Source organism: Schistocerca serialis, chromosome 8, assembly GCF_023864345.2.
Source record: "Schistocerca serialis cubense isolate TAMUIC-IGC-003099 chromosome 8, iqSchSeri2.2, whole genome shotgun sequence".
Classification (NCBI taxonomy): Eukaryota; Metazoa; Arthropoda; class Insecta; order Orthoptera; family Acrididae; genus Schistocerca; species Schistocerca serialis.
The window spans coordinates 385,220,522-385,248,062 of record NC_064645.1 but is presented as its reverse complement, the minus strand read 5'-3'; positions in this window follow the sequence as shown (position 1 = coordinate 385,248,062).

The window sequence follows — 27,541 nt, the reverse complement described above, 5'->3', positions numbered from 1 at the left end:
TTCTTGTATAACGAAGCTGTTGCGCGAATTCCCGTACTAAGGCGAAACTCAAAATAAATAGAAACAAACACGCAGCGGAGAAACGAGAGCTTTTACGAGAACAATCTATAGCTTTCTCGTTCAGGTCTCCAGAACCGTGGACACGTGTCCATCCGCAGTTAGGTTACAGGAGACATTTTCCCCGGATTTGGTAAGCAAATACTCGTCGTCAGCTCATTGGCGAATACTAAACCTGGCCGTTCTACTTGTGGTCCGCTACACGAGATGACTAACTAGACTCTAGAGCTTCCACATTTCGCCGTTCCACGTACAGCGAGAGAGACGGGTTGCGTGGCGGCCGGGTTAGCTTAAAGAGGAAGTCCGAAGCCGCAAGCGGGGGGGCGTCTCCAGCTGCGTGGGCGAGTTGACTTTTGCCTAAGCACTGACGGAAGTGACTAGTGACGTATCGCTATTACAAGTTGCAGACTTCGGTATATACCGAAGTAAACCTGTTTTTCTTAAATATGACATGCTCCTTACAAGATGATTTTACATCGGCATTTCGTGGGGAGCGAATATTTTACTTAATTTGTGTCCAATTTTGAGCTTGATGTCTTGTAAAATATGTTACTTACAGGAACTGAATCACTTGAAAATTGTAAGAAGGCTGAAACCTGGGTCAAAATTAAATGAACAGCAATAAAGTCAAATGGCGACTTGTCCATTAAAAGAAACAAATTTTTACTTCCTGTCTGATGAGTTCGTTTCGTACCAGCTGCATATGCATCTTTAGACTGCATTTTACGAGTCTGTGATCGCATGCAATTCGAACGCCATTTAGAAGCGTCACACGTTGTGCAATTTCTTCATTGTTCGATAAAATGTAATCAGTTTAATTTTTAGTTCGACTTGGTCCTTGTCATGTTTATTTTTTGGAGTTTTCTTCTAGAATAATTTGGCAAGCATAAAGAAGTTCCTCCCAGCGATGTTTAGTAATGTATGGTAACTTGTCACTTCTACTATCTTAGCACAAGAATAATGTTCACAATAATGGAAGACAACTTTTACGAGCGCATGCCGGCAAGTAATACCTCCAATTTTTTTATGTGAAAACACTTAAAGCTTTTAAATAAAAAAAATTATTCACAATCGATATCTCTATTCCGATCTGAAGTTTTCCCGGCGTATTTCCAATTTGAACAGTTCTCGGGTATCCGACCGGGTAGCGTCATAATTTCTCCACAATATTTCGGCAGACGTACACGCTGCCATCTTCAGGTGGTTCCTGACGAATGCTGTGCTGTTCCTCTCGGCGCCCCATATATATACTAGCCGTTACCCACCGTTCCTCTCCTGGTGTCTTTGGTGTGGCCGGCGCGGCGGCTACTGGAAGTGGTGGTGGAAGCGGCACCTGGGTCTGAACTGGGGTCTGCAGTCTCCCTGCTGCCGCCGTCGGGGGCGGTCCTCGATCTCTGGGACCGCATCTTTCTCTCCAGGCTGAGTGCAGGGTTCGAAGCCTGACTAAGTTGAAGGTCGCTGTCTTTATTAATTAGATCGTCCTGTAGTCGGATTTCGACGACCTCTCTAGTAACGCACTCCCAGGACTAGGAGAATTGACGGAGTATTTTTGTTTTTTCTTAATCCATAGTATGGCCAGTCTTTATACAATGGTCAGCCACGGCTGATTTAGTGGCCGGGCGTCATTCGGTATGGCGCTTGTGTTCGTGGCACCTCTCTTCTACAGTGGGGACTGTCTCCCCAACGTATGATTTTTTTCGCACTGACGGGGAATTTGATAAACACCGGGATTTCGAAGGCCTACGTCATCTTCCACTGAACCCAGTAGAATCAAGGTTTTTGCAGGGGGTCGGAATACACATTTCACATTGTGTTTCCCCAGGATTCTACCGATTTTTCTTGAGAAGTTTCCGACAAACTGAATGCACGTCAGTGACTTTTGTTCTTCTGTTTCTTCTTCTTGTTCTCTTGGCGCAGTCTGTTGAGTGTGTGCCTTATTTGCGTCTGGTTGTACCCATTTTTCCGAAATGTTGTCTCGCGGTGCTGCAGTTCTGCTGGAAGGCTCTCCTGATCGCAGATCGATCGTGCCCTCTGAACAAGTGTGCGCAAAACGCCTTCATTCTCTGAGTTGTGGTGGCAACTGAAGGCATTCAGGTACAAATCCGTGTGTGTAGGTTTTCTGTATACACTGTGTCCCAGCTTGCCGTCAGGTTTCCGTTTCACCAGCACGTCAAGAAACGGTAGGGCACCATAATTCTCCACCTCCATCGTGAACTGTATGTTGGGGTGCAGCGAGTTGAGGAGTTCGCGAAATTCATTTAATATGTCCCGTCCATGCGGCCAAACAACGAACGTGTCATCCACGTAGCGGAAGAAACAAGCTGGTTTTTGTTTGGCTTGTTCTGGTGCCTTCTCCTCTAAATTCTCCATAAAAAAGTTGACTACAACCGGTGAACGTGGGCATCCCATGGCGACGCCATCTGCCTGTTCATAATAATTTCCGTCGAACAGGAAGTATGTTGAGGTGAGCACGAACTCGAAGAGCCTTGTTAGGTTGTTGTCGAATTTATTGCTTATCAGATCGATGGAGTCTTGCAGTGGTACCCTAGTGAAGAGGGACACTACGTCGAAGTTCACTATGAAGTCGCTATCCTGGAGCCGAAGTTCTTGTATACGTTGCACAAAGTGGATGGAATTGCGGATGTGGTGTTCGCATTTTCCCACAAATGGACTAAGGAGACCCGTCAGGTGCTGGGCCAGTTCATAGGTTGCTGACTATTGGACGCATAGGTGTCCCATCCTTGTGGACTTTTGGTAGCCCATACAGTCATGGCGGTGCAGCCGCTCGTGGTCGAAGTTTCTTGACAGTTTTTCATCAAAGGTACTGCGAAGAAGTACCTGAAGATGCCAACGTGTACGTCTATCGAAATATTGTGTAGAAATTACGACGCTACCCGGTCGGATACCCGAGAACTGTGTAAGTAGGCTGTTTAGGTTTTTATGTTGGTAATGCCATGTAGCGATCTATATGAAAATCACTGACTCTGCTGTGTGCAGTCTGTGGCTGGTTTGCATTGTTGGAATTCGCTATTGTGTTTGGCAGTTGGCTGTTAACAGCGCGTAGCGTTGCGCAGTTGGAGGTGAGCCGCCAGCAATGGTGGATGTGGGGAGAGAGACTGTTTTGAGAGCAGATGATCTGGACGTTTGTCCATCAAAGACAGTAAATTTGTAAGGCTGGATGTCATGAACTGATATATATTATGACTTTTGCACACTATTAAGGTAAATACATTGTTTGTTCTCTATCAAAATCTTTCATTTGCTTAGTATGCCTATCAGTAGTTAGTGCCTTCAATAGTTAGAAACTTATTTAGCTGGCAGTATTGGCTCTCGCTGTTTTGCAGTAGTTCGAGTAACGAAGATTTTTGTGGGGTAAGCGATTCACGAAAGGTATAGATTATTGTTAGTCAGGGCCATTCTTTTGTAGGGATTTTTGAAAGTCAGACTGCGTTGCGCTAAAATTATTGTGTGTCAGTTTAGTGTTGATCAGAACAGGTAAAGAGCGAAATGTCTGAGTACGTTCAGTTCTACTCAGCTGTTTGAAAATCAAATAATGTAAGAGGTTTTTATCAGCACAATCATTCATAAATATTTCTAAGGGGACGTTTCAACTGATCAAATTATATATCTTTATTATTCGTATTTGTATGTTTAATTTTCACCATAGTACTCTGGCGACGAAAACATTGCTTCCAACGAGAGACTATTTTGTTGATACAGTCACTGTGGATTGTTTGACTTTGTTGACGTAGCCACAACCTCATCTCTGCTTGCACCACATCACTATCAAAGTGACGTCCTCGAAGGTGTTCTTTAAGTTTTTTAAAACACATGGAAATCGGATGGGGCCAAGTCGCTGGAGGATGATCCGACGACAGTGAACCCAAGTCGTCGGATTGCTGCACATCCCTCAGCGTTAGTGTGTGATATGGCATTGTCATACTGAAGGAGGGGGGGGGGGGGGGGGGGGGGGAATCCATGTGCGGACGAACTGCTCGAACTCTAAGTTCAATTACAGCACGCTGTAATACTGCCACATTACACTCTTCAATTCGGAGCCCTCTAGCGGCAGATGGCTGCAAATATGTAGATATGACGTTCCATCTGAAAAGTTTTAAGAGTTTTCACATTAAAAAATCGCAGCTATTACTCTTCGGCACGTCCTGTAACTTGCTAACGGTTCCTGCAGCCATCGCAATAATTAACGATCTGCTTTAAGGATCCACATGGACGAACAGTTAAACTGAAAATAGGTTGGTTGCATTGAGACTGACACTTGTTTCATAAGTAATAGGGATGCTGCCTTCTTGCAGATTTCCGATCGCAGATTTCTTCTCTCTGGAGGCTCCGCCCTGGATTCGCATTCAGAGCCGATGCTTTCATGCAGTTCTGAATTGCTCTCTTTTACGGCTGCCCGACGGTCCCCAGATGGTTACATATCTCGCCTCCATTGTTCTGCTCGTCCTTGAGATCGATCTTCTTGGGAATCGGCGCTCTCCGACGTTCGTGAAGCAGTTCCGCCAAATTGCTAGTAACTCCCCTCTCCCCAGATGCGCTCGCTCGCTGCTGCTCCCCTTTTGTCTTTGACTGCATTCTCTGGCTGCGTCGAGATTCAGCCTGCCTATAGATATCCTTCTCTGAAATTCATCTGTGACATGCAGACAGTCGGCAGTACATGCTGTGTAACATATGTAGTCGAAAATAGTTCCGGTGCTGGGCAAAAGGCACTTAGTTTATCCGTTGCATCCCATTCACAGAGACATTTTGTGCATTCATGGCTTCTTATGTGAACAGAAAGTGGTAGAGTATTGTAACATACTTCGATTATACCTATTTTTCTGGCTTTATTCCTTAAATAAATACGACTACTGCGAAATATTTGAAACGTCCCCTTAGAAAAATTTATGAATGACTGTGCTGATAAACCCCTTACGTTATTTGATTTTCAAACAGCTGAGCAGAACTGAACGTACTGAGACATTTCTCTCTTTACTTATTCTGATCATCACTAAACTGACACACAATATTTTTAGCGCAACGCAGTCTGACTTTCAATAATCCCTACAAAAGAATGGCCCTCACTAACTATAACCTATACCTTTCGTGAATCGCTTACCCCACAAAAATCTTCGTTACTCGAACGACTGCAATACAGCGAGGGCCACTACCGCCAGCTAAATGAAAGATTCTGACTACTGAAGGCACTAACTACTGGTAGGCATAGTCAGCAAATGAAATATTTTGATACAACACAAACAATGTACCTTAATAATGTTCAAAAGTCATATGTATCAGTTCATGATATCCAGTATTACAAATTTACTCTTTCTGATGGACACGTCCAGATCGTCCACTCTTAAAATTCTGCCATCTCTCTCCCCACATCCGCCACTGCTGGCGGCTCACCTCCAAATGCGCAACGCTACGCGCTTTTCACATCCAACTGCCCAACACCACAGTGGCAAATATTCCAACAATGCCAAGCAGCCACAGACTGCACACAGCACAACCAGTGATCTTCATACAGAGCGCTAGGTGACGTTACTAACATAAAAACCTAAACGGTCTACTTACATATTCACTCCCCTAAAATGCTCATTGTGGCAGACTATAAATTGTATAAAAATCTGTCAAAATATGGGAAAACATAACGGCAAAAATTCCCGTGAGACTAATTTTGATGTATGAACATGTCACGGGGTAAATCGTCTCAACGTTTCAGGAAATACTTCAAACAAGTTCTTTGTCTGACTGATAAAATGCCTTAATGAGACTTAACCAGCAGAGATCTGTATGTCTCATAGCGTTTTCGCTACTGTTAAAAGGAAATACATTGACAGAAAAAAAAATCGCAATACCAAGGAGCTGTGCAATATAAATAATAGTTGTCAGGCGTGTTTCTAAATCTGAAAAACGATGTCGATTCAAAAATCGCTCCAATCACGTAAGAGCGGAGCTAGCAGCGCGACTATAAGGATGAAAATCAGTTTTGCGTTAAATACACGCTGTAACGGTCGTGAGCGTTAGGCACCTTTAAAACTGGACGTGGTGAGCTTGAAACCTTCCCGTCTCCTCTATATCTCTTCTGTGTTACGCAGTCTTCCCTTCTACAATAACGTATGAAACCTTCCATTAGGATTTCTATCTCTTGCTTAATAATAACAAACGAAATCTTCAATTTGAAATTAATTCTCTTTCTCAATAATAATAATAATAATAGCAATCTTCGAATACAAATTTAAATGCTGCTTATTAAAAGTGATTTGCTGATTATTTCGACGAAACATAGAACGTTTCGTCGTCGTGGCCCTCAGTCGTTACCTGCAATAACCCAAAACTGTTCCTTACCTTTTTTTACTGTTACTGGATCGCCATCTGACATACATCGAACTATGACATGAATATACTTACTCTGTTTTACTATACTCTATAACCTGCTGGTGGGCTGTCATAATAAGTGGCTGTATTTATTACCAAAACTGACGTTATTCTTTAATAGCAAAGCTGACGTTATTGTCTAATTAACTTGACTGAAGTTACGTAATTCATAGTTAAACCTTTTCTTGACAACAATAAAATTTTGCAAAGTTTTACGTTGATGGTTTTTGGGATGGATTATAATCAGTAATGCAATATTTCTGGCACAAATTCTGAACGAAATGATTTTACAAACGTTCAAATGGGACTTTTTACAATACCCTTACAACTAGCATTGCGCAAACATACCTTCAGTACTCTTACGTTTCTCAAAAAAAAAAAAAAAATTTAATAATATTAGTTCCTCTTACGATAATAGTTAGCTGATGTCCCTGTACATCCGCTTATAATCTCTTGTAAATCATAGCTAGTGGCTGGCAGGCACACCGCTCCTCTCAACCTCTCGCTTCAGACGTGGTACCGACTCGCTTCACTTCTCGCTTACTACTTACTTCCTACGAACGCTAAAGTGCGGTCTCTCCCGCCAACAATGCTTTCTGGTGCAGACAATTCCTACTACCATTGCAAAATGTATCAATGCGCGGTCTATCCCGCTCTTTTCTTAAAATGTATCCATTCGCGGTCTCTCCCGCCCTTTTTAAAATTATACCAATGTGCAGTCTCTCCTGCCACCGAGCGAGGTGGCGCAGTGGCTAGCACACTGGACTCGCATTCGGGAGGACGACGGTTCAATCCCGCGTCCGGTCATCCTGATTTAGGTTTTCCGTGATTTCCCTAAATCGCTCCAGGCAAATGCCGACTGGTTCCTTTGAAAGGGCACGGCCGACTTCCTTCCTCGTCCTTCCCTAATCCGATGAGACCGATGACCTCGCTGTCTGCTCTCCTTCCCCAAACAACCCAACCCCCAACCCCCATCTCCTGCCAACAATACTTTGGTGCAGACATTCCCTGCTACCACAATTATTTCCAACATGACAAATATTAATTATTGCTACTTAATTAATAAAATATAAACATCTTTCATAAATTGTGGTTTGACAGTAGACAATAGAAATATACACGTCTTACCAGCTAATGTTAGTCAAGAATGTCTTCAAGGCCATAAAGTCGCCATTGTCAACACCTCGCTGAGTTTGAACGAGGTCGTGCAATAGGACTACGAGAAGCTGGATGTTCCTTCTGCAATACTGCAGAAGGACTTGTCAGGAACGTAGCCACTGTACATCATTGCTAGCAGCGGCGGTCACGAGAATGGACGGTCGCAAGCAGACCGGGGTCCAGACGGCCACGTGCCACTACCGAGAGGGAACACCGTCCTGTTCGGTGAATGACTGGCACATTGTACTGCATCCGCTTCGGCAATGTGAGCAGCGGTTGGCACCGCACTGACAGATCGAACTATTACAAATCGGTTACTTCGAGGAAAGCTCCGAGCCAGACGCCCTGTAATTGCTTTCCAGTGACCCCAAATCACCACCATTTGCGACTCCAGTGGTGACAAGCGAGAGCTCATTCGAGAGCCGGCTGGTGGTCCGTTGTGGTTTCTCATAAAAGCTGGTCCTTCATCGTGACCAGTTACGGCCGAGTGTTGTTACAAGCAGACCAGTTAACGGCCTGTAATCAGCCTATATGCATGCTAGACACACTGGACATACACCTGGAGTTATTGTCTGGGATGTGATTTCGTGTAACAGCAGTTATCGTGGTTATCTCATGAACCTTGAGTGCAAATTTATACGTCAGTCTTGTGATTCGACCTGTTGTGCTGCCGTTCATCAACATCGTTGCGGTGGTTGCTTTCCAACAGGATAACACTCGCCCAGATAACGCTGTTGTAACTTTACTTGCCCTTCAGAGTGTCGAAATGTTGCCTTGGCCTGCTCGATCACTAAACCTGTCTAGAATCGAGACCATATGTGTCTTCATCGGACGACAGCTCCAGCGTCATCAACAACCAGCATTATCCGTCCCTGTATTGACAGACCAAGTGAAGCAGGTATGGATACTCCATCCTATAAACTGACATCCGGCACCTGCACAACACAATCCACGCACGTTACGAAGTTGGCATTCAACATTCTGCCGGTTACTCTTATTAATACACCAGCGTTTCACATTTGCAGTGCTTATCTCGCGCTTACATTAACCTGTGATCTTGCAATGTTAATGACCTGAATTTTATTACTCTGCATCAATTATTTTTTGATGTTGCGACTTTCTGTCAGTGTAAAAAGTTCTCTTATTAGGGGAGAGGTGGTGTTGATAACAACTGAAGTTTGTTTCTATTTTCTTGGTAAACAGGTATAGTTTTGAAAAGTTGATCGTGTGCGTTTCGGTGTATTTTTTTCTTCTTTACGAACGAAATATACAGGTTGGTCCATTGATAGTGACCTGGCCAAATCTCTCACGAAATAAGCATCAAACAAAAAACTACAAAGAACGAAGCGCGTCTAACTTGAAGGGGGAAACCAGATGGCGCTATAGTTGGCCCGCTAGATGGCGCTGCCATAGGTCAAACGCATATCAACTGCGTTTTATTAAAATAGAAGCCCACATTTTTATTACATACTCGTGTAGTACGTAAAGAAATCGGAATGTTTTAGTTGGACCATCTTTTACGCTTTGTGATAGATGGCGCTATAATAGTCACAAACGTATAAGTACGTGGTATCACGTAACATTCCACCAGTGCGGATGGTATTTGCTTCGTGATACAGTAACCTTGTTAAAATGGACTGTTTTCCAATAGCGGAAAAGGTCGATATCGTGTTGATGTATGGCTATTTGTTGTTGTTGTTGTTGTGGTCTTCAGTCCTGAGACTGGTTTGATGCAGCTCTCCATGCTACTCGATCCTGTGCAAGCTTCTTCATCTCCCAGTACCTACTGCAACCTACATCCTTCTGAATCTGCTTAGTGTTTTCATCTCTTGGTCTCCCTCTACGATTTTTACCCTCCACGCTGCCCTCCAATACTAAATTTGTGATCCCTTGATGCCTCAGAACATGTCCTACCAACCGATTCCTTCTTCTGGTCAAGTTGTGCCACAAACTTCACTTCTCCCCAATCCTATTCAATACTTCCTCATTGTTTATGTGATCTACCCATCCAATCTTCAGCATTCTTCTGTAGCACCACATTTCGAAAGCTTCTATTCTCTTCTTGTCCAAACTATTTATCGTCCATGTTTTACTTCCATACATGGCTCCACTCCATACAAATACTTTCAGAAATGACTTCCTGACACTGAAATCAATACTCGATGTTAAATTTCTCTTCTTCAGAAACGCTTTCCTTGCCATTGCCAGTCTACATTTTATATCCTCTCTACTTCGACCATCATCAGTTATTTTGCTCCCCAAATAGCTAAACTCCTTTACTACTTTAAGTGTCTCATTCCCTAATCTAATTCCCTCAGCATCACCCGACTTAATTAGACTACATTCCATTATCCTCGTTTTGCTTTTGTTGATGTTCATCTTATATCCTCCTTTCAAGACACTGTCCATTCCATTCAACTGCTCTTCCAAGTCCTTTGCTGTCTGACAGAATTACAGTGTCATCGGCGAACCTCGAAGTTTTTATTTCTTCTCCATGGATTTTAATACCTACTCCGAATTTTTCTTTTGTTTCCTTTACTGCTCGCTCAATATACAGATTGAACAAGATCGGGGAGAGGCTACAACCCTCTCTTACTCCCTTCCCAAACCACTGCTTCCCTTTCATGTCCCTCGACTCTTATAACTGCCATCTGGTTTCTTTACAAATTGTAAATAGCCTTTCGCTCCCTGTATTTTACCCCTGCCACCTTTAGAATTTGAAAGAGAGTATTCCAGTCAACATTGACAAAAGCTTTCTCTAAGTCTACAAATGCTAGAAACGTAGGTTTGCCTTTCCTTAATCTTTCTTCTAAGATAAGTCGTAGGGTCAGTACTGCCTCACGTGTTCCAGTGTTTCTACGGAATCCAAACTGATCTTCCCCGAGGTTGGCTTCTACTAGTTTTTCCATTCGTCTGTAAAGAATTCGTGTTAGTATTTTGCAGCTGTGACTTATTAAACTGATAGTTCGGTAATTTTCACATCTGTCAACACCTGCTTTCTTTGGGATTGTAATTATTATATTCTTCTTGATGTCTGAGGGTATTTCACCTGTTTCATACATCTTGCTCACCAGATGGTAGAGTTTTGTCAGGACTGGCTCTCCCAAGGCCGTCAGTAGTTCCAATGGAATGTTGTCTACTCCGGGGGCCTTGTTTCGACTCAGGTCTTTCAGTGCTCTGTCAAACTCTTCACGCAGTATCATATCTCCTATTTCATCTTCATCTACATCCCCTTCCATTTCCATGATATTGTCCTCAAGTACATCGCCCTTGTATTGCTATTGTGATCAAAATGCCCAACGGGCGTGTGCTATGTATGCTGCTCGGTATCCTGGACGACATCATCCAAGTGTCAGGACCGTTCGCCGGATAGTTACGTTATTTAAGGTAACAGGAAGTGTTCAGCCACATGTGAAACGTCAGCGACGACCTGCAACAAATGATGATGCCCAAGTAGATCTTTTAGCTGCTGTCGCGGCTAATCCGCACATCAGTAGCAGACCAACTGCGCGAGAATCGGGAATCTCAAAAACGTCAGTGTTGAGAATGCTACATCAACATCGATTGCACCCGTTCCATACTTCTATGCACCAGGAACTGCATGGTGACGACTTTGAACGTCGTGTACAGTTCTGGCACTGGGCACAGGAGAAATTACGGGACGATGACAGATCTTTTTGCACGCGTTCTATTTAGCGACGAAGCGTCGTTCACCAACAGCGGTAACGTAAACCGGCATAACATGCACTATTGGGCAACGGAAAATCCACGATGGCTGCGAAAGTGGAACGTCAGCGATCTTGGCCGATTAATGGGGAGGAAGGATTAATGGGAGGGAGTATAATTGGCCCCCATTTTATCGATGGGGATCTAAATGGTGCAATGTATGCTGATTTCCTACGTAATGTTCTACCGACATTAGTACAAGATGTTTCATTGCATGACAGAATGGTGATGTACTTCCAACATGATGAATGTCCGGCACGTAGCTCGCGTGCTGGTGAAGCGGTATTGAATAGCATATTTCATGACAGGTGGATTGGTCGTCGAAGCACCACACCATGGTCCGCACGTTCACCGTATCTGACGTCCCCGGATTTCTTTCTATGGGGAAAGTTGAAGGGTATTTGCTATCGTAGTCCGACAACGCCTGACAACATGCGTCAGCGCATTGTGAATGCATGTGCGAACATTACGGAAAGCGAACTACTCGCTGTTCAGAGGAATGTCGTTACACGTATTAAATGCATTGAGGTTGACGGACATCATTTTCAGCATTTATTGCATTGATGTGGTATTTACAGGTAATCACGCTGTAACAGCATGGGTTCTCAGCAATGATAAGTTCACAAAGGTACATGTATCACATTGGAACAACCGAAATAAAATGTTCAAATGTACCTACGTTCTGTATTTTAATTTCAAAATTCTACCTGTTAGCAACTGTTCGCCTAAAATTGTGAGCCACATGTTTGTGAGAATTACAGCGCCATGTATCACAAAGCGAAAAAAGTGGTCCAAGTAAAAGATTCATATTTATTTACGTACTACACGAATATCTAATAAAAATGGGGATTCCTATTTTAAAAAACGCAGTTGATATCCGTTTGATCGACGGCAGCGCCATCTAGCGGGCCACCCATAGCGCCATCTGGTTTCCCCCTTCAAGGTAGACAAGTTTCGTTCTTTATAGTTTTTTCGTTTGACGGATATTTCGTGAGATATTTGGCCCGGTCACGATGAATGGACACCCTGTATATTGTATGTGGGTTTTTACTAAGGTAAATTGTAAATATATTCCGTGATAAAAGTCTTATTTTCAGTGGCGTATCAGGAACGTAAATTGGTCTGATTGATAAGGAAACTAATCTTTAATTTTTAATAGCTTCAGTGCTGGGCAATAAAATTATAACGTCAGTACAGGTAGGTAGAATAGACTGAGTTGACAAATGTTGCGGGATAGCAATGTCTACACACACAGATGTCGGCAATGTCGCGTGCTCGAGGTATACGGCAGCGCAATGGAGGAGCTGTCATTTGTACTCAGGTGATTCACATGGCAAGGTTTGCGAACCAATTATGCTGTTCAGCGCGCATGAACAGACTTTCCACGAGGAATGGTAGTTGAGGGTAGACGCATGAGACATTCGGTTTAGGAAATCTTTAGGTAATTCAATATTCCGCAATCCGCAGCACCGAGTGGGCCGAGAATACCAAATTCCAGGTATTACCTCCCACCACGGACAAAAGTCACCGACGGCCTTCACTTAATGGCCGAGAGCAGAAAGGTTCGCGAGGTCAGTGCTAACATACAAATAACACTGCGTGAAACAACCGCAGAAATCAATGTGAGGCGTAAGACGGACGTATGTGTTAGGACAGTGCGGCGAAATCTGGCGTTAATCGGCTATCTCAGCAGACGACCGACGCGGATGTCTTTCTAATAGCACGACATCGCCAACAGCGCTTCTCTTGGGTTCGTGACCATATCGGTTAGACCCTGGACAACCGTGGCGCCGTCAGATGAGTCCCGATTTCAGTTGATGATAGGGTTCTAGTGTGGCATAGTCCCGACGGAAACCATGGACCCAGCTTGTCAGAATGCACTATCCAAGGTGGTGGCTAAATAATGGTGTGGGCTGTGTTTACATGGAACAGATCGGGTCTTCTGGGTGTTCAGTTACTTGGAGACGATTTGCAGCCGTTCACGGACTTCATGTTCCCAAACAAGGACGGAATTATCAGTGACTTTTTGTGTCGAAGCCTCATCGAGTCGCTGCACTGACACGACATCAGAAGGTATCCCATGACTTTAGCCACCTTACTGTCTATGCTTAAAGCTGTAGGTGCCTCGGGGACGCACAAGGCGAGGAAATTAGTGTAAAGAGCTGCCAGTTCAGAGAGAAACGGCGGCTGTAAGCCGATTGGGCATCGAGTCGAACAGGACCCGTATGGCGGATACACGCCGCTTAACCTCTCTGCTCATCAATACAAGTGATGGTGTTCCAGTCTCTTGGTAAAACACGACGAGAGGTAAAAATTTCCTGGTAGATTACAAATGTATGCCAGACCAAGAGTCAAACCCCGGACCTTCACATTTTGTTGCCAAGTGCTCTGCCAACTAAGCTGCCGCAGCATAACGCGAGGACTGAGCGAGGTCGCGCAGTGGCTAGCACACTGAACTCGCGTTCGGGAGGACGACGGTTCAAACCCGCATCCAGCCATCCTGGTTTAGGTTTCCCGTCATTTTCGTAAATCGCTTCAGGCAAATGCCGGAATGGTTCCTTCGAAAGGGCACGGTCGACTTCCTTCCCCATGCTCCCCCAACTACCCCCCCCCCCCCCCCATGAACAATGGTCCTTACCGTTGGTGGGAAGGCTTGCGTGCCTCAGCGATACAGATAGCCGTACCGTAGGTGCAACCACAACGGAGGGGTATCTATTGAGAGGCCAGACAAACGTGTGGTTCCTGAAGAGGGGCAGCAGCCTTTTCAGTAGTTGCAGGGGAACAGTCTGGATGATTGACTAATCTGGCCTTGTAACATTAACCAAAACGGCCTTGCTGTGTTGGTACTGCGAACGGCTGAAAGCAAGGGGAAACTACAGCCGTAATTTTTCCCGAGGACATACAGCTTTACTGTATGGTTAAATGATGATGGCGTCTTCTTGGATAAAATATTCCGGAGATAAAATAGTCCCCCATTCGGACCTCCGGGCGGGGACTACTCGGGAGGACATCGTTATCAGAAGAAAGAAAACTGGCGTTCTACGGATCCGAGCGTCGAGTTTCAGATCCCTTAATCGAGCAGGTAGGTTAGAAAATTTAAAAAGGGAAATGAATAGGTTAAAGTTAGATATAGCGGGAATAAGTGAAGTTCGGTGGCAGGAGGAATAAGACTTCTGTTTAGGTGAATACGTGGATATACATACAAAATCAAAGAGGGGTACTTATGGAGTAGGTTTAGTAATGAACGGGAAAATAGGAGCGCGGGTAAGCTACTACGAACAGCATAGTGAATGCATTATTATAGCAAAGATAGTAACGAAGCCCACGCCTACCACAGTAGTACAAGTTTCTATGCCAATAAATATTGAATTTAATTGATTGAAGGAGAAAATATAAAAAAGGTGTAAATGAAACGGGCAAAAAGGAATACAAACGTCTCAAAAATGAGATCGACAGGAAGTGCAAAAAGGCTAAGCAGAGATGGCTGGAGGACAAACGTAAGGATGTAGAGGCATATATAGGATGAGTCACGTAACATTACCGCTGGATATATTTCGTAAACCACATCAAATACTGACGAACCGATTCCGCAGACCGAACGTGAGGAGAGGGGCTAGTGTAATTGGTTAATACAAACCATAAAAACATGCACGAAAGTATGTTTTTTAACACAAACCTACGTTTTTTTTAAATGGAAGCCTGTTAGTTTTGTTAGCACATCTGAACATATAAACAAATACGTAATCACTACCGTTTGTTGCATTGTAAAATGTTAATTACATCCGGAGATATTTCAAGCCAAAGTTGACGCTTGAGTACCACTCCTCCGCTGTTCGATCGTGTGTATCGGAGAGCACCGAATTATGTAGGGATCCAAAGGGATCGGTGATGGACCTTAGGTACAGAAGAGACTGGAACAGCACATTACGTCCACATGTTTTTGTTGTTGGTTTTTTTTTGGGGAAGGAGACCAGACAGCGTGGTCATCGGTCTCATCGGATTAGGGAAGGAAGTCGACCGTGCCCTTTCAGAGGAACCATCCCGGCATTTGCCTGGAATGATTTAGGGAAATCACAGAAAACCTAAATCAGGATGGCCGGACACGGGATTGGACCGTCGTCCTCCCGAATGCGAGTCCAGTGTCAAACCACTGTACGTCCACAAGCTAACACCTTTTTATTGGTCTTTTTCACTGACACGCATGTACATTACCATGAGGGGTGAGGTACACGTACACACGTGGTTTCCGTTTTCAATTACGGAGTGGAATAGAGTGTGTCCCGACATGTCAGGCCAATAGATGTTCAATGTGGTGGCCATCATTTTCTGCACACAATTGCAATCTCTGACGTAATGAATGTCGTACACGCCGCACTACATCTGGTGTAATGTCGCCGCAGGCTGCCACAATACGTTGTTTCATATCCTCTGGGGTTCTAGGCACATCACGGTACACATTCTCCTTTAACGTACCCCACAGAAAGAAGTCCAGAGGTGTAAGATCAGGAGAACGGGCTGGCCAATTTATGCGTCCTCCACGTCCTATGAAACGCCCGTCGAACATCCTGTCAAGGGTCAGCCTAGTGTTAATTGCGGAATGTGCAGGTGCACCATCATGCTGATACCACATACGTCGACGCGTTTCCAGTGGGACATTTTAGAGCAACGTTGGCAGATCATTCTGTAGAAATGCGATGTATGTTGCAGCTGTTTGGGCCCCTGCAATGAAGTGAGGACCAATGAGGTGGTCGCCAATGATTCCGCACCACACATTTACAGTCCACGGTCGCTGTCGCTCTACCTGTGAGCCAGCGAGGATTGTCCACGGACCAGTAATGCATATTCCGTAGAGTCACTGCCCCATGGTTTGTGAAACCCGCTTAATCGGTAAACAGGTAGAACTGCAACACATTCTCTGTTAATGCCCATTGACAGAATTGCACTCGATGATTAAAGTCATCACCATGTAATTGCTGATGTAGCGACACATGAAACGGGTGAAAGCGGTGACGATGCAGTATGCACATGACGCTACTTTGACTCAGTCCACCGGCTCTCGCAATGTCCCGTGTACTCATGTGTGGGTTCATGGCAACAGCAGCTAACACACCAACTGCATCCGCTTCTCCTGTGACGGGCCTGTTACGGACCCGTTTGCGTGCTACGACCATACCTGTTGCATACAGTTGGCGGTAGATGTTTTGCTATGTGTGGCACGTTGGATGCTTTGTCCGGGTACCGTTCTGCATACACCCTGCAGGCTTTAGACACTCGCCATAGATGAGTATCATCCCCGCCTTTTCGAATACACCATGGTTCCTACAACACTGCACTATCACAGACGTCTGGTAACACGGTGCACTACAGTTGGTCTGCGTGCGGAGACAAATGCAGAATAACAATAGCAGCAAGCGCTACATGCGGACACTGCGACAGCTAGACCAAACCACAACAGTGCACTACAGCCACACTCGTAAACACGGTCGTCATCGTAGACATGTCCTTGCAAATGCTGCACGCCGACAGTGGCCCGTGTTTGTTAGAACACGCAACTGAACGTCGGAGGTTTCAAGCGTCAACTTTAGGTTACAATATCTCCGGATGTAATTAACATTTTACAATGCAACAAACGGCACTGATTACGTTTTTGTTTATATGTTCAGGTGTGCTAACAAAACTAACGTGGTTCCATTTAAAAAACATAGGTTTTGTGTTAAAAAACATACTTCTGTGCATTTTTGTATGGTTTGTATTAAACTATTACACTAGCCCCTCTCCTCACGTTCGGTCTGTGGAATCGGTTCGTCAGTATTTGATGTGGTTTACGAAATATATCCAGCGGTAACGTTAGGTGACTCACCCTGTATTACTAGGAGTAAGATAGATACTGCCAACAGGAAAATTAAAGAGACCTTTGGAGAAAAGAGAATCACTTGTATGAATATCAAGAGCTTAGATGGAAACCCAGTTCTAAGCAAAGAAGGGAAATCAGAAAGGTGGAGGAAGTATATAGAGGGTCAATACAAGGGCGATGTACTTGAGGACAATATTATGGAAATCGAAGAGGACGTAGATGATGAAATGGGAGATATGATACTGCGTCAAGAGTTTGACAGAGCACTGAGAGACCTAAGACGAAACAAGGCCCGGGGAGTAGACAACATTCTATTTGAACTACTGATAGCCTTGGGAGAGCCAGCCATGACAAAACTCTACCATCTGGTGAGCAAGATGTATGAGACAGGCGAAATACCCTCAGACTTCAAGAAGAGTACAATAATTCAAATCCCAAAGAAAGCAGGTGTTGACAGATGTGACAATTACCGAACTATCAGTTTAATAAGTCACAGCTGCCAAATACTAATGCGAATTCTTTACAGACGAATGGAAAAACTGGTAGAAGCCGACCTCGGGGAAGATCAGTTTGGATTCCGTAGAAATTTTGGAACACGCGAGGCAATACTGAACGTATGACTTATCTTAGAAGATAGATTAAGGAAAGGTAAACCTACGTTTATAGCATTTGTAGACTTAGAGAAAGTCTTTGACAATGTTGCCTGGAATACTCTCTTTCAAATTCTGAAGATGGCAGGGGTAAAATACAGGGAGCGAAATGCTATTTAAAATTTGTACAGAAACCAGATGGCAGTTATAAGAGTCGAGGGACATGAAAGGGAAGCAGTGGTTCTGAAGGGAGTGAGACGGGGTTGTAGACTCTCCCCGATGTTATTCAATCAGTATATTCAGCAAGCAGTAAGAGAAACAAAAGAAAAATTCGGAGTAGGAATTAAAATCCATGGAGAAGAAGTAAAAACTTTGAGGTTTTCCGATGACATGGTAATTCTGTGAGAGACAGCAAAGCACCTGGAAGAGCAGTTGAACGGAATGGACAGTGTCTTGCAAGGAGGATATAAGATGAACATCAACAAAAGCAAAACGAGGATAATGGAATGTAGTCGAATTAAGTCGGATGATGCGGAGGGTATTAGATTAGGAAATGAGACACTTAGAGTAGTAGATGAGTTTTTCTATTTGGGTAGCAATATAACTGATGATGGCCGAAGTAGAGAGGATATAAAATGTAGACTGGCAATGGCAAGGAAAGCGTTTCTGAAGAAGAGAAATTTGTTAACATCGAGTATAGATTTAAGTGTCAGGAAGACGTTTCTGAAAGTATTTGTATGGAATGTAGCCATGTGTGGAAGTGAAACATGGACGATAAATAGTTTGGACAAGAAGACAATAGAAACTTTCGAAATGTGGTGCTACAGAAGAATGCTGAAGATTAGATGGGTAGATCGCATAACTAATGAGGAGGTACTGAATAGAATTGGGGAGAAGAGAAGTTTGTAGCACAACTTGACTAGAAGAAGGGATCGGTTGGTAGTACATGTTCTGAGGCATCAAAGGATCACCAATTTAGTATTGGAGGGCAGCGTGGAGGGTAAAAATCGTAAAGGGAGACCAAGAGATGAATGCAGTAAACAGATACAGAAGGATGTAGGTTGCAGTACGTACTGGGAGATGAAGCTCGCACAGGATAGAGTAGCATGGAGAGCTGCATCAAACCAATCTCTGCACTGAAGACCACAACAACAACAACAACAAGATCCCCAGTCCGAAGGGACCGACGACTTCGCTGTTAAGTCCGCTCTCCAAGTCAAGCAACCAACCATAACGAGAGGTTTCCTGTGGGTGAATGTGTGGAGAAGGTCGAATAGTCGAACACTTTCTGTATTGAGGTTGGTCAGGAAAGGATTAGCAACATACAACCTTTCGTTATTTTGTTGAAGGATAAAGTCAGCGTGACATCGAAAATAGGGCACAGTCATTTTCTTTTCGTAAATGCAACGCCTCTTGTCAAAATTATCGGCCCTGTGAACCAGAGGTGATTTTCTTTTCTACACAATGGTACGGCGTAGGGCCATCTGATGGTGACATATGCACTCTGATGCTTTACAAAGGACCGTACCTTGTCTGAAAGGTCGATGTGGTGCCGCTGGTGGGCACAGTACTTTGTTTGGGGACACCACTACCTGTGCGTCTCACTCTGTTGCAACTTCAATTCAGCCGCGACAACAGTCGCCTTACTGACAGAAAATCATGCTCCAGGCCTCGTCGCGTTGTCGCTGTACACACCTGCATTGCAGCAAACAGGCACATTTCTTGATTTAGTGTCACGTATGGATCCTATTGAGATGGAGTGTACAGCAGGGGAAGGGGTTAAGGTTGTCACAGGGGTCATGAGCCCCTAAAAATTTTAGTATAATCATTTAAACACTGCTGCGAATAACTTAAGAACGAAACTAACTCTCTCATGATGTTCGCTGCCAAGTAACATAGCTCTATGAAACTTGGGCGATACATAGAAAGAACTGCTGCAGTATTGCACAGAAGGCAGCTGAAATAAATATGGGGTGTCGATTGGACACCAGAGACGGCGGGTCAGGGTTATTAATAGGGTCACGGTAGGCAGTGCGTGATCTGAAACGTGCCCCCTGGCTGGCCACAAGGTTGTTAAGGAGTAGTTGTGGTAGGACGTGCCATTACTCCTCTAGCGGCGATGACGATCGCTGGATGGTCGTTACGGCCCGTGGATGTGCCGCAGCGCACACGTGGTCGGTGCGATATAAGTCGCGGGAACTGTCAGACCTGTCCATTCGCCGAATATCCTCCCGTTCCAAAAGCTCTTGCACCGGTGCTGTTCGATGGGGCCGCGCAGTGTCTCTGACAAATGTAAGGTCAGGGCCGAATGAACCCCTGAAAAGACGCACGTGTCAGTACACCCATGCAACGTATAGATTAGCTACATGAGGGTACTTCGAACATTGTCGAACATGATCGTTTTGGGAGTGCATGTGTTATGGTGTGGGGAGACAATGTTGCACGGGTGCACTAACTTCCCAATTTTTGATCACAGTACGCTCATTGGTCGACGTTATTGTGGTACTGTACCCCTTCTCCAAGTGCTACTCTTCAAGGTTTCATTCGGTCGTGAGTTTATTTTTATGGACGACTATGGGCGATCACGTCTGATCGGAAGGTGAACGAGCTCTTGGACTGACTGGATATTCGCCCGTTCCGGCGACTTAAATGCCATCGAGCACGTGTGCCATGCGTTGGTGAAACAGATTGCAGACCTTTCACATGCACACCATCCACCGTACAGCATTTGTCAATCTATTAAGAACCACGTCCTGCGTTGTGGAAGGTCCAGGGGACCATTACAAATCGCGATAACTTCACTGAAATTATAATCTTTGAATAAAATTGTCATTTTTGTTCGTCTCATTGCGTATTTTTTTCTGTCACCTCCTATACGATACTGTAGCAATTCTACATGTACCGGGTGATCAAAAAGTCAGTATAAATTTGAAAACTTAATAAACCACGGAATAATATAGATAGAGAGGTAAAAACTGACACACATGCTTGGAATGACATGGGGTTTTATTAGAGCCAAAAAAAAAAGTAAAGACGCGTGAAAGATCTCTTGCGCCCGTCGTTTGGTGATGATCGTGTGCTCAGCCGCCACATTCGCCATGCTTGGCCTCCCAGGTCCCCAGACCTCAGTCCGTACGATTATTGGCTTTGGGGTTACCCGAAGTCGCAAGTGTATCGTGATCGACCGACATCTCTTGGGATACTGAAAGACAACATCCGACGCCAATGCCTCAACATAACTCCGGACATGCTTTACAGTGCTGTTCACAACATTATTCCTCGACTACAGCTATTCTTGAGGAATGATGGTGGACATATTGAGCATTTCCTGTAAAGAACATCATCTTTGCTTCGTCTTACTTTGTTATGCTAATTATTGCTATTCTGAACAGATGAAGCGCCATCTGTCGGACATTTTTTGAACTTTTGTATTTTTTTGGTTCTAATAAAACCCCATGTCATTCCAAGAATGTGTGTCAATTTGTACCTCTCTATCTACATTATTCCGTGATTTATTCAGTTTCCAAATTTATACTGACTTTTTGGTCACCCGGTATATACACTGAAGAGCCAAAGGAACTGGTGCACCTGACTGACATCGTGTAGGGCTCCCGAGAGCACGCGGAAGTGCTTCCTTTCAGGCGTCGTTGGTCCCGTTCTTGTAGAATATTTTTCCGGCCGCAGCGATGTGGAGATCTGATGTTTTACCGGATTCTTGATATTCACGATACACTCGTGAGATGGTTGTACTGGAAAATCCTCACTTCATCGCTACCTCGGAAATGCTGCGACCCATCGCTCGTGCACCGACTGTAACACCACGTTGAAATTCACTTAAATCTTGATAACCTGCTATTGTAGCAGCAGTAACCGATCAAACAACTGCGCCAGACACTTTGTGTCTTATATGGTCTTTGCCGACCGCAAGCCGTATTCTGCCTGTTTACGGATCTCTGTATTTGAATACGCATGCTTATACAAGTTTCTTTGGCACTTCAGTGAAGTTTTTGTGTACATAGTTTCATCGAGTTCTCTAACTTGGCAGTGCCACATCATGGGAAAACTACTTTCGTCCTTAAATTTTGCACCCCAGTCTATTTTTCGTGTATCAGTTGCGAAAATGAGCAGCTAACCTGCGGAGAGTAAAGTATCGTGAAACCAGAGAGCCTCAAAACTGGCAGGCAATTCTAAAAGTCACACACTGTGTTTAAACACTGGGTGTTTCCCAGTTGTTTGTGTGAGGGGCTGCTGACGTGGAGGGGCGTGTATCCTGATCGGCTGCAGGCAACATCCCTGCCAGGTAAAGGCGTACACATTCACAGGCTCACCGACCTGTCGTCAACAACGAAATGTCCTTATGACATTTCTGGACGGACGTCACCTTTGGAGGAGTCCAGCGGCATGGGAGAAATGTTTTTATCTGACACTGCTTCGGTGACTTGGATGTCGATTGTGATCAAATGCTGGCGAGAACAACACAACACCCAATCCCCTCGAGCGAAGAAAATCTTCGACCCACGTCCGTCGTATGGCATCCAACTGTGCTGACCAATCAAATCCGACAGTTCATGAATCCACAGGTAGAACTGGCAGACAGCAAGAAGACATGAAAGAAAAAGACCATTCATTAAGGGGAAATAGAAAAAGTTGTTTTTTCTTGATGTAGAGGGAAACAACTGAACGAAATCCCATTCCCTTAATTTACACACTCGTATACCAATAGTTCGCTGATTAGTGGAACAGTGCTTAGTGAAACAGTCATACCTGTGAGTTCACACTGCAGTGTATGAATTTTGTAAATGGTGGTGTTGTTAAAGTTGTGAGAGTTTGTTGCTATTACAATCCTTGTAATGAGTACGTGACACACGTCCTGCCCAAATTTTCGGACATATGCTTCTCAAAGGCTATATATTTCAGAACTGCAGTCTCGGACGTTATAGGAAAGGAATGTATTATTATTAGATTAAAATTCTTTTTTTTTCTTTAGCCTTTATTTACATTAAAATATTTTATAAATTTTATGATTAGTAAATAATTTGTTGTTATTACATTAAAACATTTTATATTTTTCATTCTTACTGGGTCTATTATTAAAACCATATACATCTGTGTCACGTTTAAAGTCTGGGCAATGGCAAGCAGTATTTGGGGAGGGGGGAAGACAGACACTAACAAGCCTTGACTAGCCGGACGGAGTGGCCGAGCGGTTCTAGGCGCTACAGTCTGGAACCGCGCGACCGCTACGGTCGCAGGTTCGACTCCTGCCTCGGTCATGGATGTGTGTGATGTCCTTAGGTTAGTTAGATTTAAGTACTTCTAAGTTCTAGGGGACTGATGACCTCAGATGTTCTATATTGCTCAGAACCAAGCCTTGACCCGTCCCTGAAAACCGAACACCTCATCAAGGTACGTGACATGGCTGCACGATACTGCATGACTCAGTAAAGAATGTGTCCGTCCTCTCGGGCTCTAGTTGAGTGGAGATGCTTAGGTAACACATGGCGTTGAGTATGACCCCCATAATCAGTTTATTCCACATTCAGATTAAATTTGTGGGATCGTTCCCAACGCGAACAGCAATATTGCAAACCGATTAACTGCAGTATCGATAGGCCACTACTTTGCCGCAGTCGAATTCCTGCTCAAGCTGGTAGCCTTTTCACTTTCTCATGCAAGGTATCGTTTCACGAACAAGTATTCATATCTGACTTCAGAATGGGAATGTAGCTGCGTAAGCTTAACATATATGTACTAATGTACATGGTGCTACGTGCGATTGCGTTCAAATTCCACTTCCATATTCAAGCATGTAGTACAGGTCACCCCAGTTTCACGTTTGATGGAGGACACCTTCATGTTACTGAAATTTTAAAGGCTAGCAGTCTATGGAAATGAAAATTTTAATTCAACATGACAGTACTTGTCTTCAAATCGATCCGTGTAAAGGACGTCACAGAACTTGAACCACAACGTTGAGAAAGTACTGAACGACCAATGATTAAAAACTTAGAACAGACCTGCCTCCGTATGCATATCGGATAAAACAGTCCTGTACCTGTTAAACGAATGCTTCGTGTGAGATAGGTTTAACGTTTGCCGAAAGCAAACACGAAAAATGATTTGTCAATTTGAGCCATTTAAGAAACACTTCCATATTTTATACGCCAGTTTGCTGCAATCCAAAAGGCGCGAGAAACGAAAAGGGAGTTACAGCAATGGCAGGATATTGATGATTGTCCAGCAAAATGGTGAAGTCGATTTTGTGTTTCAGATATATTTTGTCCAATTGTTTCTAGTATGCAGGAGACTGTTTTCCTTTCAGAAAGATTCTCCCCTCTTCATTCGAGTGTGCACTGTTCTAAAAGATGCTGGGGGATTCCAGCTGTGTGGCGGACGGTACTCGAACCCGGAACGTTTGCAACATGCAGGCAATGCTCTTACAGACTGAGCCATCTAGGGATGAGACATGATTTGCCTTCACAGTTTCATTACTGCTAGCACCTCCCCCTCCGGCCAAAACTATGTCACAGAACCACAACCGCAAATGGAAAGATGGTGAAAGTGTAAAATGTGTTAGTTGATGACAAACAGGCTAAAAATGTGTATAACAGGTGAATCTAAGTGGATATCAGCATACAGGAGAGTGGTATTCGTAGAAATAGTTTTGCAGAAATAAAGCTGTGAAAGTCTTAGTTGGACATCTTATGTGGTAAGGAATGTCACCAGACATTAGTCATCCTGTAAAAGAACATACTGGGCGCTTAGATAGCCTTAGGTGGTGTACAAATGCTGCCAAGTGACCATGTGAGCCTTCGCCGTTGACGGAAGTCATGGTAGTGACGTGGTGTGTGCGTACCAGTCGGTTGTAAGGCGTCAGCTCAATATCGGGTAGTTATAATTAAAGTGCAGCTACCCACAGAAGTCCAATGTGGTCTGTAATCATCGCATGAAAGTGAAACTTGGTACATTTTCTAATGCACTAATGCGGAACCGATTTACGCAGAAAAAAATAGTTACAATTTTGGCCACCGGGTACAAATCTAGCGCTGTACAGCATCTCTTCGGAGCCTCCGGTGCTCATACTGAACAAATTGTGTAAGCAGTAGTTAATAATAACATCAACATTATGCCTTTCTTACTTGTTTGACATTTTCTGCGCACGTCCTGCTTCTAATCCATTGCATATGAAAACATTTCTATACGCCTTTCTTGGAAGTACAGCGCCATATTTGAACTTGGCGGCCAAAGGTTTAACTAACTGTTTTCCATCTTTAATCGCTTCCGCATTAACGCTTTAGAATGTCTACCGAATTTCGCTGCCATACGATAATTATGTCGCACACTGGACCTCTGTGCATAGCTGCACTTTAATTATAACCACCCAGTATAGTGGCGTGAAGACGCGTCAGCCTGGCAGAAATCAAGTGTCGCCAAGTGCCTATACCGCACCCAAGATGAAGTTGCCTAATTTGTTGGAATATCAACATGGACTTTCCAACGTGCTTACGAGTGATAATGTACCGCTCGCAGTCAAGTAACACAGCGTAAGATCAATGGTTGAAAAACGATTCTAACTAGAAGGGAATGAAGCCGAGTTTCACGTCTTGTCGGTCACAGTAAATTTCAAAATTATTCCTGTCACTGGACGCAGAACCATCTCAACCACTTTGAGTGAACATTACTGAGGGGAAAACATGCCGTGGACGTTTCGGATTGGGTACCTCACAAGAGTCCATCGTCACAGTAGCACATAAATCTGCACAGCTTCAGTGGGCAAACTGGACAGTAACTGAATGGAGAAACGTAGTGCGGTCCGACGAGTCTCTTCAAATGACAGTCGTCCACTGCTCCGATGGCCAAATAGAGAGTGCCATCTGCAGGATTTGATGGGTGTATTTCAGGCTAGAGGTAGTTCTGTGTGTTTTCGGGATGTTTTGCGTGTACATGAGCCAGATTGTTTATTCATACATTTTCGGTGACCAGTTGTTGCCCTTCCTTCTGTATCCTCACGATCAATATGCTGTAGGCACTCCTGTCTTCCGTGATTACGACAACCGTGTTCACATAACTACTCGCATACGTTCAAATTGTTCAAATGGCTCTGAGCACTATGGGACAAGTTCTAAGGTCTTCAGTCCCGTAGAACTTACAACTACTTAAACCTAACTAACCTAAGGACATCACATACATCCATGCCCGAGGCAGGATTCGAACCTGTGACCGTAGTGGTCGCGCGGTTCCAGACTGTAGTGCCTAGAACAGCTTGGCCAACTGCGACCGGCACTCGCATACGTTCCGTGTTTCATTAGCATTCAGGCACTATCGCACCTCGGATAACTTGCTAAATCTCTCTAACTTAACCCCACAGGGAACGTGTGGGACAAGTTAGAACAGAAGGCGAATCACAGCATTCCATACGCACTCAGTTCGTTAGCTCTACAAGATCTAATCGTCAATGAGTACCTTCAGCCCAACAAGGAAAGCCTGAAAAGCCGAGCAAACTCTTTTGCTTCCCAAACTGTAGCCACTAGCAAGGCTAGAAGCCGTGATTCACAATATTAGCTGCGGGTCACCAACGTTTTGTCCTGTGTGCTTATACTCGTCAGTTTCATCTGCATCAATATCTATGCTCCGATGGTGGAGGGTACTTAGTGTACCAGTGTCACTTCCCCCTTTTCCTGTTCCAGTCCCGTATTGTTCGCGGGAAGAAAGATTGCTGGTAAGCCTCCCTGTGGGCTCGAATCTCTCCGATTTTATCTTCCTGGTATTTTCGTGAGATATACGAAGAAGGAAGTAGTACATTGGTTGACTCTTCCAAGAATGTACGCTCTCGGAACTTTAGCAGAGATCATGAGATGATCCAGAATGCCTCTCTTGCAGCGTCTGCCACTGAAGCTAGCTGAGCATTTCAGTGACGCTTTCGCGCATACTAAACGAACCTGTGACGAAACGTGTTACACTTCTTTAGATCTTCTTTATTTCCTCTATCAGTTCTATCTGGTGCAGATCCCACATCGAAGAGTTACTTCCTTTGTTGATGGACTATATTTCCTGAATCTCAGTCTGGCAATCTGCCTTACTGGCATTTAAATTTATGTGGTCGTTCTATTTCAGATAGCTCCGTACGCATACTCCTAGATGTTTTATGGACGTAAATGCTTCTATTGATTGTTCTGCAGTGTTGTGATCATACAGTAAAGGTTCTCTCCATCTATGCATTCGCAATACGTCACATTTCTTCATGTTGAGCGTCAGTTGCCACACACTGCACGAAGCGTCGACACTTCGCAGATTTTCTTGCATTTTGCTGCACGCTGCAATTTTCTGGCGTCGCGATTTCTCCGTGTACAACAGCATCATCCGTCAAAAACCTCATGGACCTTCCAGCGTCATCTACTACGTCAGTGTAATAAGTAATGATCCTCTAACACTCCCCGCTGGCACTCCCGAAGGTACTTGTACCTCTGAACACTTCTGTCCATGCAGAATGATTTGCTGTGTTCTTTTTGCTAGGAACTCTTCGTCCAGTCACAAAGTTGGTCTGACATTCCATACGCTCTATTTTGTTCATTAGGCGGCAGTGCGGAACTGTATCGAATGCTTTTCGCAAGTCAAAGAACATGATATCTACTTGGATGCATGTATCTACTGCTTTCTGTGTCTCGTAGAGGAATAGAGGCAGCTGAATTGCACACGATTTTCGGAACCAATGTTGGTTCCAGCAGAGGAGATTTTGCGGTCTCGAGAAATGTCATAGCATAAAAGCATAAAAAATGTT